The sequence below is a fragment of the Symphalangus syndactylus genome, chromosome 17 (genome assembly GCF_028878055.3).
Source record: "Symphalangus syndactylus isolate Jambi chromosome 17, NHGRI_mSymSyn1-v2.1_pri, whole genome shotgun sequence".
In the NCBI taxonomy this organism is placed as follows: domain Eukaryota; kingdom Metazoa; phylum Chordata; class Mammalia; order Primates; family Hylobatidae; genus Symphalangus; species Symphalangus syndactylus.
In genome coordinates this window covers 57,764,781-57,777,745 of record NC_072439.2, presented here as the reverse complement: position 1 = coordinate 57,777,745, position 12,965 = coordinate 57,764,781, and the positions used below count along the sequence as shown (strand labels likewise).

The window sequence follows — 12,965 nt, the reverse complement described above, 5'->3', positions numbered from 1 at the left end:
GAATGAGAAAGCAGGTTGTGGCGGCGGCGCCCCGCTCTTCCCCGCTCGTCTGGGGCTTCTGCTGGCTAGTGGGAAGAAGTGCTCTTCTAGGGGGGCTTTTCTGGCCCTCGGCAAGGGTTTGGAGTTGGAGTCACAGGGGCCAATAACTCATCACCCCAGCACTTCGGAGGTGGCTCCCTGTGCCACGGACTCCGAGGAGTCCTTCAGCTACTGAACACTCAAAGCTGAGGAGGTCAGTGCTTTCGGGGGAAGGAGGGGGCCCGGGAGAGAAGGGGGTGTGCAGGAAAAAGAGAACTGGTACGCCAGTCTGATGAGCGAGTGAGCAGGTGGCCCGAGTTCCTCTCTCGGCAGCCACAGCCGGGACACGCCTCTTTAGGACTGTGTGAGTGCTGTGCGTGGGGATCCCCTAAGCCCCCGTGCGGGGAAATGGCCACGGCTGCTCTTCGGGGTCCCATAATTCAGAAGGATGAGGGTGGGTGTGTGTGTCTGCGAAATAATGTAACTCTCGTGTCCCTTGCGGTGGTGGTGGGTGGCGTTTCGCCCGGTGGAAGGTCCAGCCTCGCTGCAGGATGCTTCACGCTCACGCGGGGTCCCGGGACCCTCTCTCTGACCGCCAGACGCCGCCAGGAGAGCAGGTCCGCTTTTCCCAGCAAGGGGAGTGCAGCGTCCGTTACACTTGGGGAGTCTCACAGCTTTTCCTGCGCCCGGTGACCCTGCTCAGGACCCTCTTAGAGAAGACTAGGTGTGCTCAGCGCGAAGGGGATATACTCCATTGCCCTTTCCTGGGAAGAACCAAGAGCGCCCGAGCGGCGCGGGGTGGTGGAGGCAAACCCCGGCCCAGCGGCGGCACGCTCTGCGCTTGCGCGGCGTTTCCCTGGTGACTGAGCTGCGGGTCTGAGACGCCACCCCGCGCGCCCCTAAGCCCAGTTCTCTGTTGAGCGTCTGCGACGCCCTCTCCTCTCCTTCCCGAGGCTTTTTCTATTTGTTTCCTTCTGCGAATCAATTTGTGATCACATTTTGACTTTGAGAGTTCAGCATTAAAGCAATAATCAACTAAATTAAAAAAAAAAAAACACCCAACTTTTCCCTTCCCTTGTTACCGTTTTGATCACGGACAGAAGAAAATGGTGAGAGATTAGTTATTAGGGCAGCAATTGAAATTCCCCTCTGTCCCGAAAAGGAGAGACGAATAAAACATTTACTTCCTGATAGAGAGTTAGAAAATTCAGTGAAGTGATTGTTCTCGAGCGTTACAAGGACAAATCTGTGCCTCCTAACCCAGGTGAAGAGCAGAGCTTGTACAACCCAGCAGCACCGATGTCCTGTTTATTGGCATGTTTATGACAAGGAGATGCTCTGCAAAAGGGACCAGAGTATAATGCCAATGAAAAGAAACAAAGGCTTTCCCAGAAGAGGCGGTAGTTTTTTTTCAGTTGCCTCAGCGTTTTGGTCACCTTTGGAGTTAAAATCTTCTGCAGAGAATGCTTCAAGAAGCCTTAACTTAAGAAGCCAGTTTTCTCAAGCTGTCTGTTGAGAGTCATTTTCTTTTTTTCTTTTTTGAGACGGAGTCTGGCTCTGTCATCCAGGCTGGAGTGCAGTGGTGCGATCTCGGCTCACTGCAACCTCCGCCTCCTGGGTTCAAGCTATTCTCCTGCCTCAGCCTCCTGAGTATCTGGGATTACAGGCTCCCGCCACCACGCCCAGCTATTTTTTGTATTTTTAGTAGAGATGGGGTTTCACCATATTGGCCAGGCTGGTCTGGAACTCCTGACCTCAGGTGATCCACCCACCTCTGCCTCCCAAAGTGTTGGGATCACAGGTGTGAGCCACCGCACCCGGCAGACGAGAATCATTTTCATTTTCATAAAATTGTGAATCTTGACAGCCCTATCCCCTCTTTTAAAATCCATTTGTTTACGTACAGCCTAGCATTTGGCAAAAGTATACATCTTAAGGGGTATGTAGAAGGAGCGGCAGCTTCTTGCTTATTTTTCTTAAACTACATCAATATTTGGCAGCATGATTGGTACCTAGTTGCTATTAAACATTGGTTAGAATTAACATAACTGCTAATACAAATTTAAAATGGAGTTATTCTTCTTGGGATAAAGTGTGGCATAAAATACCTTGGATGAAGTAATACGTGAGTACTGTCTCACCACATACCAGTTTCAAGCAATTTGTTTTCAAGAATAGCAAGTGTTTATTTGTGGTAGATGTTTTAAGATAATATCCTCCTACCATCAGCAAATGAAATCAAACATACCACTTTTCAAATGACTAGCGAGTAACATGCTGTTAAAGTTCTTTCCCATCTCATTTGTCATACATTCTTAACATTGTGCAATCCATCTAGCTCAAATGTTTAAATATAAGTCCAACTGAGTTTTTCTCCTTTTCTTGTGTTTAGCAAAATAGAAAAACTCTTAATTTTCAGGTTCAGATACTTTGTGACCCTATTTGGTGGCTTGTAACTGGCTCCAATTCCCTAATTCTCAGTGACATGTGTTTCTGCTGGTTCCAGGAGGTAAACTGCAGTTTTAACAGATCATGGGATAATGAGACTGGGAGTACCTGGGGGAGGCTGGGGAGAGGCAATGGGAAGGAGACAAAGAGAGGGAAGGTTGATGGGCAGAGCGAGGATTTATAGTGGCACCAGATTTGCAATAAAATCTGTTTAAAGTTATTGCTTCCGTTTGATATATTTTCCCACATCATCAACTTCAATTAAATTTGTTTTAAAAATCAGTCTTCCAGATATAGGCCTAGTATTATAAACATAGAATATGATAAAAGTGCTTCTTGTTAGGGTGCCATAATGTAAAATACTGTGAAAATTCTTAATGAAATGTTTTTTACTTAATTTATTCACTTAGTCAACAAATGTTTATTGAGAACGTATTATATATAAGGCAAGATGAGCAAGTCCAGATTTCTGTTCTGAATGAACTAAGAGCTGTGAGTCCTGAAATAATTCTAATACCACTTTAGATGTTCAGGGTGAAGATACTACCTTTGGTACTCTTAAGGAGAACGATTGATTTGGTGCTAATCACTCAGACTTGCAGATTCAGAAACAAATGCTGAAACTGAGTAATTTAGATAAGGCTCTATATCTAGGATAGGAAGCATTATGTGCACCTATTTGCTTACACTTTTGAAGTGCAAACTCTACTCTAAAACTTGTAGTCTTGGCAAGTGCAGCACTGAGTTTAGAAGAAACAGAAACCCTGTAATTCTCAGGTTTCTTAGATGAAGATAAGGTGAGTGATTCAGTAATCCTTTGTTCTGGCTCTGTGTTTCATGACATAATGAACCTTCTGCAGCTTCCTTCTAAGAATGTTGGTCTGCATGCCTGAAGGATCATAACTATTTTTTCCCTGAGAAAAAAAAAAGAGAGAGGATATAAAATTATGATAAAAGGATAAAAGGGATGCAATAGAGTATTTAAACATTTTAACTTTTGAGATGGAATAATTTCTAGGCATTTTTAGTGAATTTAGACTCTTGAAATCCATTACAGCCATGACAAAATCCTGGCATAATGTTGACCAGGGTTGACAAACATTTCCTCTTGTCATTCCTAGGACATAGACGGTTAGGGAGACTCTTCGTCTTTCCTTCACCACCTCATGAGTCTAAAAACAATGATATACCCAGGGAAGTTTGCTGAAGAGCATCCTCCATTTGGTTATTGCTCTTTGTCTAGGAAAATCAGACTCAGCTGTGAATTGTGGACCAAGTGGTGCAGAACTCATTACTTTGAACAATGCCTCCTCGGCCTGGGAAGCATGTTCTCTCTTCTCACTAGCAGGGGCTTATTCCAGGCTGGCTTTGGTCACAAGGAAAATCATTTAGACACAGTTCAGTGGACACTCACTCACATCTCTTTGACACCCGTGACCATTTTTGTTTAAGGAGAAATCCAGTACTGCTGTGCTAGGGTGTGCCAAATTAGAAGTGCATTTTAAGAAGCCTGTGAAGAAGTTTACACAGCTTTATTTTATTATCATCAAGGTCTCTGTCTTCTGTGCTTCGTAGTGGAAGAGGGCAGGATGGATGCAGAAGGGACAACCAAGAGAACTTGGATAGCTAAGTTTAAAATGTTCTTACCAGCTCTGTATTTTGGTGGCACTAACCTAAGTGCCTATGCCTTATTATAGTCATTAAATTACAGAGCACAAAAAGAGAAATGTGCCATATGTGTCATATAAATCTGGAAAACAGGGCCCAAAGTTGCTAAATGATTTTCTTAAAAGTCACACAGCTAATAAATGGCAGAACAGGGATGACAATACAGAGTTATTGATTTCTAATGATCTTGTTGTTTTCAGGAAATCTAGGGAGGGCAGACAGATATTGAATCCTTGCTTTATTTTTTAAATACGATTTTTAATTTTAGAGATGAAGTCTCACTATGTTGCTCAGGCAAGCTTTGAACTCCTGGGCTCAAGTGATTCTCCCTCCTCGGCCTTCCAAGGTGCTGGGATTACAGCTGTGAACCACTGCTCCTGGCCTCGAATCCTTGCCCTAGATTTGCTATTTCCAACTATATGAAACTGCTATAGTTGTAAATATAAGGTGGTCAAACATCAGCAATGTCATATGATTTAACCTAATATTGTTGAGTAGAATTAACAGTGGTTACCTTCTTTTTTTTTTTTTTGGAGACAGAATCTCTCTCTGTCACCCAGGCTAGAGTGCAGTGGGACGATCTTGGCTCACTCCAACCTCTACCTCCTGGGTTCAAGCGATTCTCCTGCCTCAGCCTCCCGAGTAACTGGGATTACAGGCGCCCGCCACCATGCCCGGATAATTTTTGTAATTTTAGTAGAGATGGGGTTTTGCCATGTTGGCGAGGCTGGTCTCGAACTCCTGACCTCAGGTAATCTGCCTGCCTCAGCCTCCCAAAGTGCTGGGATTACAGGCCTGAGTCACTGCGCCCGGCCAACAGTGGTTACCTTCTGACAATATCTTTTTATAAGCATGTGTGTATCATGAGAACACATATGGTACACATACCATGTCTAAATGTAAAAAAACCGTTTTTCAGTTGATATCTATTTTGGTCTGAGGAATTTTGGCATGATTGGGATTTACCATAATGGGGGATAGTTTTTCTGGTTATTTATTGTTCTGTAAATGTCTTAAAGGGTACTGGAAGAAAAGGAGGAAATGAACATTAATGTATTCCTAACGTGATGACATTTATTTTATGTCTTTTTATAATTCACAATAATCAAGAGAGGCAGGAATTCTTATCCTATGTTACTGATGAGGTTCAGAGAGGTTAGTTTCTTGCCTAAGATGGAACATGGGACAGACGAACATGGAACAGACTTGGAATTTGAACCCACGTCTGTCTGCCTCCATGTTCTGTTACATCCTATTACCACTCAGGAATGCAGTGGTAATGGGCGGGAAATTTGTGACAAACACTGGGTTACTTTTATTTTCAAATTCACCATTTATGCAAAGTACAGACAGGTAGAGAGTTTCTGATAAGCTGGCGAGTAAAGAAACTCCATTCCCTACATGGAGTTTAGGAGGCTGTAAATTCAGGTCTGGTTCCAGAAAACATTCACGACTTTGTTTATAAACGATGTGGGCTATGTTTTTGGAAGTGGTGTTTAGGTTCTGTGCTGTAGAGATTTTTCCACATCGACTTGCTCACTTACCACTTCTGGATTGTTGCCATCTTGTGGTGCGAAGAGGATCCCTCATGGTTTTAATGTGTGCTTCCTGACATCCTAAGATTTAGATGTTGGTTTTATCTAAATGTTGCCCGATTATTTTTCTTGAGGTAGTATTGACAGATTTACTGCTAGAATGGACCGGGTAGTGTTTCGTAATGTTTTTCAAACTGGAGATCAGAATTGCCTTGGACAGTTGCTGAAAATGTCTTAAGTTACTCCAGAAGCTGGAGTTTTGGTGCTCCTAAAACTGCTGTGGTACTGGGAAGTTGCAACTGGCTTGTACTGAGCTGGTTTTAGATTTGCAGTATTTTTGAGCTGATTTCAGCATAAAGAAACTGGGCTCAGGAATGTCATCATTCACACAGCCAATTGGTGGCTGAGTTGCGATGGATACCTAAGTCGCCTAAGTCTAGCATTCTTTTATTTTTGTATATTTTTTTGAGACAAGGTCTTGCTCTGTCACTGGCACGATCTTGGTTCACTGCAGCCTCCATCTCCAGGGCTCAAGAGGTCCTTGCCCCTTAGCCTCCTGAGTAGCTGGGACTACGGGCATGTGCCACCATGTTCTGCTAATTTTTTTTTTTGGAGGTGGAGTCTCGCTCTGTTGTCCAGGCTGGAGTGCAGTGGCATGATCTCGGCTCACTGCAGCCTCCGCCTCCCGGTTTCAAGCGATTCTCCTGCCTCAGCCCCCCGAGTAGCTGGCATTATAGGCGCCCGCCAGCACGCCCAGCTAATTTTTTTGTATTTTTAGTAGAGACAGGGTTTCACCGTGTTAGTCAGGCTGGTCTCGATCTCCTGACCTCGTGATCCGCCTGCCTTGGCCTCCCACAGTGCTGGGATTACAGGCGTGAGCCACTGCGCCCCGCCCTGCTCTGTTAATTTTTAAAAGAAATTTTGTAGAGACAGGGTCTCACTATATTGCCAGACTGGTCTCGAACTCCTGTGCTCAAGCAATCCTCCCACCTCTAGCTCCCAAAGTGTTGAGATTACAGGCATGAGCCACTACTCCTGGCAGTCTAACATTCTTAATAGCGCACTACACCTTAAAAAGCATACCCTTCTTCTGGGTCTTTCTTCCCTAGTACCTGACTCCAGGCTAGAAGAATAGGCTAAGAGTTTCAAAAAAAGTGGGTGCTGGACTCTGTCTTGGAATTCAGCCTCTGCCTCAGACACCACACAGGTCCCTGGAGGGCTCTCTGGGTTTTGCTCTTTAGTTGTTTTCTGTAGCTTATTCTCCAAGCAGCCTCTTTTCTCTGTGGCTGGTTCTTCTGCACTGAACAAGAGACTTACAAACTTGTCTAGCCTTACCCAGTCAATTGCCACTGGATGTCAGAAGGATCTAGTTTAGTGCCAGCGTAAGTGAGTTACTGATTAACTGATCCAAGGCACTCAAGGTTTCTCTTTCATCTGTCTTCACTTCCTTGTTGCTAGTCCACAAGAACCAAACATTTGAATTCAGCTTCCCACTTCCCTCTTCTCTTCCTCTTCAGTTAAGTTGAAGAGGCTTTTGGACCTTAGATCTCCGTGGAGTGCTAATAAAACTTCTACAAAATTATTCCTGCTGGGAACTTGGAAGATCTATACAGGCTTTTCAGGTCAGAATCCTGGACCAGAAATTCAGTGAGTTGATTTGCTATAAAATCATATGCAATTTAGTTCTCTGGACATCCTATTTCTTTTTGCCAAATAGCTCTTTCTTATCTTTGAGTGATACAGGAGGTATTGAAAATTTATTTTTTAAAGAAGAGATTGCTTCATAGAACAGTAACGTGTTAATATAAGGAGTTAGGGTTATGTGAAGACCCTCTGATTTTTTAATTTATATTTGAGGGGGGAACCACCTTTTCTTTTATGCATACGTAATATCTCTAGGAGGGCAGGGCATGGTGGCTCACGCTTGTAATCCCAGCACTTTGGGAGGCCGAGGTGGGAGGATTGTTTGAACCCAGGAGGTTGATGTTGTAGTGAGCTGTAATCCTGCCACTGCACTCCAGCCTGGGTGATAGATTGAGACCCTGTCTCAACAAAGAAAAAAGAAAAAAATCTCCAGAAGGATACACAAGAATTAAGAAGTTGATTACTAAGGGACAGAAGTCAGAGGTAAACTATTCACCGTATATATTTTTTTTTTTTTGAGACAGAGTCTTGCTCTGTCACCCAGGCTGGAGTGCCGTGGCGTGATCTCGGCTCACTGCAACCTCTGCTTTCCGGATTCATGCAATTCTCCTGCTTCAGCCTCCGGAGTAGCTGGGACTACAGGCATGCACCACCACGCCTGGCTAATTTCTTTTGTATTTTAGTAGAGACGGGGTTTCACCGTGTTGCCCAGGCTGGTCTCGAACTCCTGAGTGCAGGCAATCCACCCGCTTCAGCCTCCCAAAGTGTTGAGGTTACAGGCATGAGCCACTGCGCCCGGCCCGTATACTCTTTTGTACTTTTTGAATTTTGAAGCTTTCAACTTAATAAATAAAATGAAAGAAAAAAAAAGAAAGAAAGAAAGAAAAAGAGAATATATGGGTTTCAATAATAAATGAATAAATAAACGACGGTCTCTTAGCTCCTAACTGGTAGAAATAGGAGACTGGGAAGCAATTTTAAAGAAAAGAAAAGCAATTATCTGTCTTACTTCCTTCATAAGCCTCATTGCATTCTGTAATTTTAAAAACTAATGTTCTCTAAGGTCTTCTGGATTTCGATAACAGGGCAGGAGAGGTTTTGCAATTTTTAATAGTTTTCTTTCCTCTCATAAAGCATCACTATTGGCTGCAACCCGGCTCAGGGGACTGGTGGAAATCAGACTCGTCTGACTACTGAGCAGCTGAACCTATCTTTTGCAGGCAGTGTGTTTATGGAGTGAAGGCTGGAAAGTTTCTTTTTCTTATTTTTTTGCCCATTGCTTTTGTTCCCCAAAGAGAAATCACTGTAATGTGATTATTCCTGAATTTTCCTGAGCCTTGTCTGAATGTGAATGTCACAGGAATCTTTTCTTCTTAAATGGAAAAAGAGAAAAGGCTTGTACACAAATGTTCTACTCTAAACCACAACTATTCTTCTTTTAAATAGGTTTTGGATTGAAAGTATTTTTCTATTTACTGGGTAAATCACTAAAATACAGTCTTGGAAGAGAGAGAACATAAACTGTTTACTAACTTCTTTTTCTTTTGTCAAAAGAGAGAAATGTGAAATCTGTTATTTAGTGTCCAAGTTTCAGTCAAAAGCAAAAACCCGAATCAGGACCAATTCCCAACATATTGTTGAAAAGTCCTCATTTCCGATCTGGTGAACTAAATTAAAGGTATACATTTTCTCACAGAATTCTTCTCATTGGTGTATTAATTTGATTCTTTGGGAAAGAATAACTGGATAGATCTTATATTTTCATGATTACACATTTTAAAAGCTTACAAGGACATTTAGGGAAAAATTACCTCCCACATCTCTGTTCCTCAGCCATTCAGTTTTTCCTCCTGTATAAAAGTGTTATTAGTTTCTTGTGTGTTTTTTCAGATGTAACATATTTTGTGTATCATATATCAGCATATAAGAGCTTCCTTAAACAATTTATTTTCTTTAATTGACAAATAAAAGTTGTATACATGTTTTGAAATATGTATACATTGCAGAATGGCTAAATTGAGCTAATTTATGTAATACCTCACATACTTTTTTTTTTTTTTTGCTGTAAGAACACTGAAAATCTACCCTTATCAATTTTTTCTTTTGTTTTTGAGACGGAGTCTCGCTCTGTCACCCAGGCTGGAGTGCAGTGGTGCGATCTTGGCTTACTGCAACTTCCGCCTCCTGGGTTCAAGTGATTCTCCTGCCTCAGCCTCCCAAGTAGCTGGGATTACAGGCGCCTGCCACCACGCCTGGCTAATTTTTGTATTTTTAGTAGAGATAGGGTTTCACTATGTTGGCCAGGCTGGTCTCGAACTCCTGACCTCAGGTGATCTGCCTGCCTTGGCCTCCCAAAGTGTTGGGATTACAGGCGTGAGCCACCGCACCCAGCTCCTTATCCATTTTTAAGAATAAAATACATTGTTATTAATGATAGTCATCATGTTGTGCAATAGACTCTTGAACTTGTTCCCCCTATCTAACCAAAATTTTGTATCCTTTGACCAACATCTTCCCCACCCTGCCACCCTGTCACATCCCAGTCCCTGGTAACTACCATTCTACTCTTTCTTTCTATGAGTTCAACTTTTTTAGATTTTACATATGAGATTATGTGGTATTTGTCTTTCTGTGCCTGACTTAGTTCGTTTAACATAATGTCCTCTGGGTTCATCCATGTTGCAAATGATAGGATTTCCTTCTTTTTAAAGGGTGAATAGAATTCTATTGTGTATACATATACTACGTTTTCTTTGTCCCTTCATCTACTGATGGACACTTAGGTCAGATTCCATAACTTGGCTATTCTGAACAATGCTGTAGTGAACATGTGAGTGAAGATAATTCTTTGACATACTGATTTCATTTTCTCTGGATACATACCCAGTAGTGAAATTGCTAGATCATATAGTAGTTCTACTTTTAATTTTTAAAAATTTAATTTAATTTTATCTTGAGACAGGGTCTCACTCTGTTGCCCAGTCTGGAGTACAATGGTGCGATCATGGCTCACTGCAGTCTTGACCTCAGGGGCCCAAGCAATCCTCCCACCTCAGTCTCCTGAGTAGCTGGGACTACAGGCACATGCCACTATGACTGTCTATTTATTTTTATTTTTAATAGAGACCAGGTCTCACTATGTTGCCTGGGCTGGTCTTGAACTCCTGGACTCAAGTGATCCTCCCACCTTGGCCTCCCAAAGTCTTGGGATTACAAACAGGAGACACTGTGCCTGTCCTATTTTTGATTTTTCGAGGAACCTCCATGCTGTATTAATTTACATTCTCACCAGCAGTGCACAAGGATTTCCTTTTCTCCATATCCTTGCCAGCACTTACTTTTTGTCTTTTTGATAATAGCCATTCTAACTGATATGAAGTGATATCTCATTGTGATTTTAATTTGCACTTTCCTGATGACTAGTGATGTTGAGTACATATATTATATATGTATACCTGTTGACCATTTGTATGTTGTCTTTTAAGAAATATCTATCTAGGTCCTTTGCCTATCTTAAGATCAGGTTATTTGTTTTCTGGCTGTTGAGTTCTTTGAGTTCCTTATGTACTTTGAATATTAACCCCTTATCAGATGTATGGTTTGGAAATACTTTTCCCATTCCACAGGTCGTCTCTTTATTCATTCTCTTTTTTAGTTTGAAGCAATCTCATTTGTCTATTTTTGCTTTTGTTGGTTGTGCTTTTGGGGTCATATCCAAAAAATCATTGCTCAGAGAATGTCATGGAGCTTTTCTCCTGTTTACTTCTAGTAGTTTTATAGTTTCAGGTTTTACATTTAAATCTTTAATCTATTTCGAGTTGATTTTGTATGTGGTGGAGATGAGGGTCTAATCTTATTCTTCTGCATGTGGATATCCAGTTTTCCTCAACCTATTTATTGAAGAGACTGTTCTTTCCCCATTGTGTGTTCATGGCACCTTTGTTGAAAATCAATTGACCACAAGGGTGTAGGTTTATTTCTGGGCTCTCTATTCTGTTCCATAGTTCTCTGTGTCTGTTTTTATGCTGGGACCATGCTGTTTTGAATACTATAGCTTTGTGTGGTATATTTTGAAATCAGGTAGCATGATGCTTCTAGCTTTGTTCTATTTGTTCAAGATTGCATTGTCTATTCAGGATCTTTTGTGGTTCCATATGAATTTTAGGTGTTTTTTTTTCTATTTCTGTGAAAACTGTCATTGGAATTTTGATAGGAATTACATTGAATATGTAGATTGCTTTGAGTAATACGGACATTTTAATATTAATTCTTCCAATTTATGAACACAGGATATCTTTCCCTTTGTTTGTGTTTTCTTTACTTCATCAGTGTTTTGTGGTTTTCAGTATGCAAGTTTTTCTCCTCCTTGGTTAAATTTATTCCTACATATTTTTTTTGTAGCTATTGTAAATGGGATTATTTTCTTGAATTTTTTTCCCCAGAGAATTTATTCTGTGTTTAGAAACATAACTGATTTTTTTGTTTTGTTTTGTTTTGTTTTGTTTTTGAGATGCAGTCTCGCCCTGTCACCCCAGGCTGGAGTGCAGTGGTACAATCTCAGCTCACTGCAACCTCCACCTCCTGAATTCAAGTGATTCTCTTGCCTCAGCCTCCTGAGCAGCTGGGACTACAGGCACGCACCACCATGCACAGATAACTTTTGTATTTTTAGTGGAGACGGGGTTTCATTACTTTGGCTAGGCTGGTCTCAAACTCCTGACCTCAGGTGATTCACCTGCCTCAGCCTCCCAAAGTGCTAGGATTACAGTCATGAACCACCATACCCAGCCACAACTGATTTTTTAGTGTTGATTTTGTATCCTGCAACTTCACTGAATTCGTTTATTAGTTCTTTTTTTTTTTTTTTTTCAGACTTTTTCAGACTGGGTTTCACTGTGTTAGCCAGGATGGTCTTGATCTCCTGACCTCGTGATCCACCCACCTCGGCCTCCCAAAGTGCTGGGATTACAGGAGTGAGCCACCACACCCAGCCTCATCTATTAGTTCTGATTGTATCTAGTAATAGTCTTTAGGGTTTTCTATATATAACATTTTCAAATGACCTGTCTTCAAGTTCACAGATACTTTCTTCTTCTTGATTAATTCTGCTGTTGAAACTTGCATTTTTTAATTTGGTTCATTGTATCCTTCAGCTCTAGAATTTGACTTTTAAAATGATTTTTAATATTTTTGTTAATCTTCTTGTTTTGGTCATTTATTGTTTTCCTGATTTTTTTGAATTATTTCTATGTATTTTCTTGAAGTTTGTTGAGGTTCCTATAAACAATGATAATGTATTCCTTGTCAGGCAGTTCATACATCTTTTTTTTCTTTAGAGTTGGTTAGTAGTGTTTTGTTTTGTTCAGTTGGAGGTGTCATGTTTCCCTGACTTTTTTTTTTTTTTTTTTGAGACAGGGTCTCTCTTTGTCACCCAGGCTGGATAGAGTGCAGTGGCACAATCTTGGCTCATTGCAGCCTTAACCTCAAGTGATCAAGTGATCTTCCCACCTCAGCCCTCCAAGTAGCTGGGGCTATAGGTGTGTGCCACCATGCTTGGCTAATTTTTGTATATTTTGTAGAGATGGGGTTTTGCCGTGTTGACCAGGCTGCTCTTGAACTCCTGAATTCAAGTTATATGCTTGCCTTGACTTT

The 12,965-nt window shown here is 41.6% G+C and overlaps 1 protein-coding gene across 3 annotated transcripts in view; it reads left to right on the top strand.

Annotated features, from left to right (window-relative positions):
- The window catches only part of PLCH1 (phospholipase C eta 1), a 274,017-nt gene continuing 261,052 nt past the window's right edge, over positions 1-12,965 (top strand). For 2 of the 3 annotated variants that reach the window (XM_063620283.1, XM_063620281.1), the window contains exon 1: positions 1-232. The gene's annotated coding sequence lies outside the window, so the exon portion shown is untranslated. The remainder of the gene's footprint in view (positions 233-12,965) is intronic. The other variant, XM_063620279.1, reaches the window with a different exon arrangement.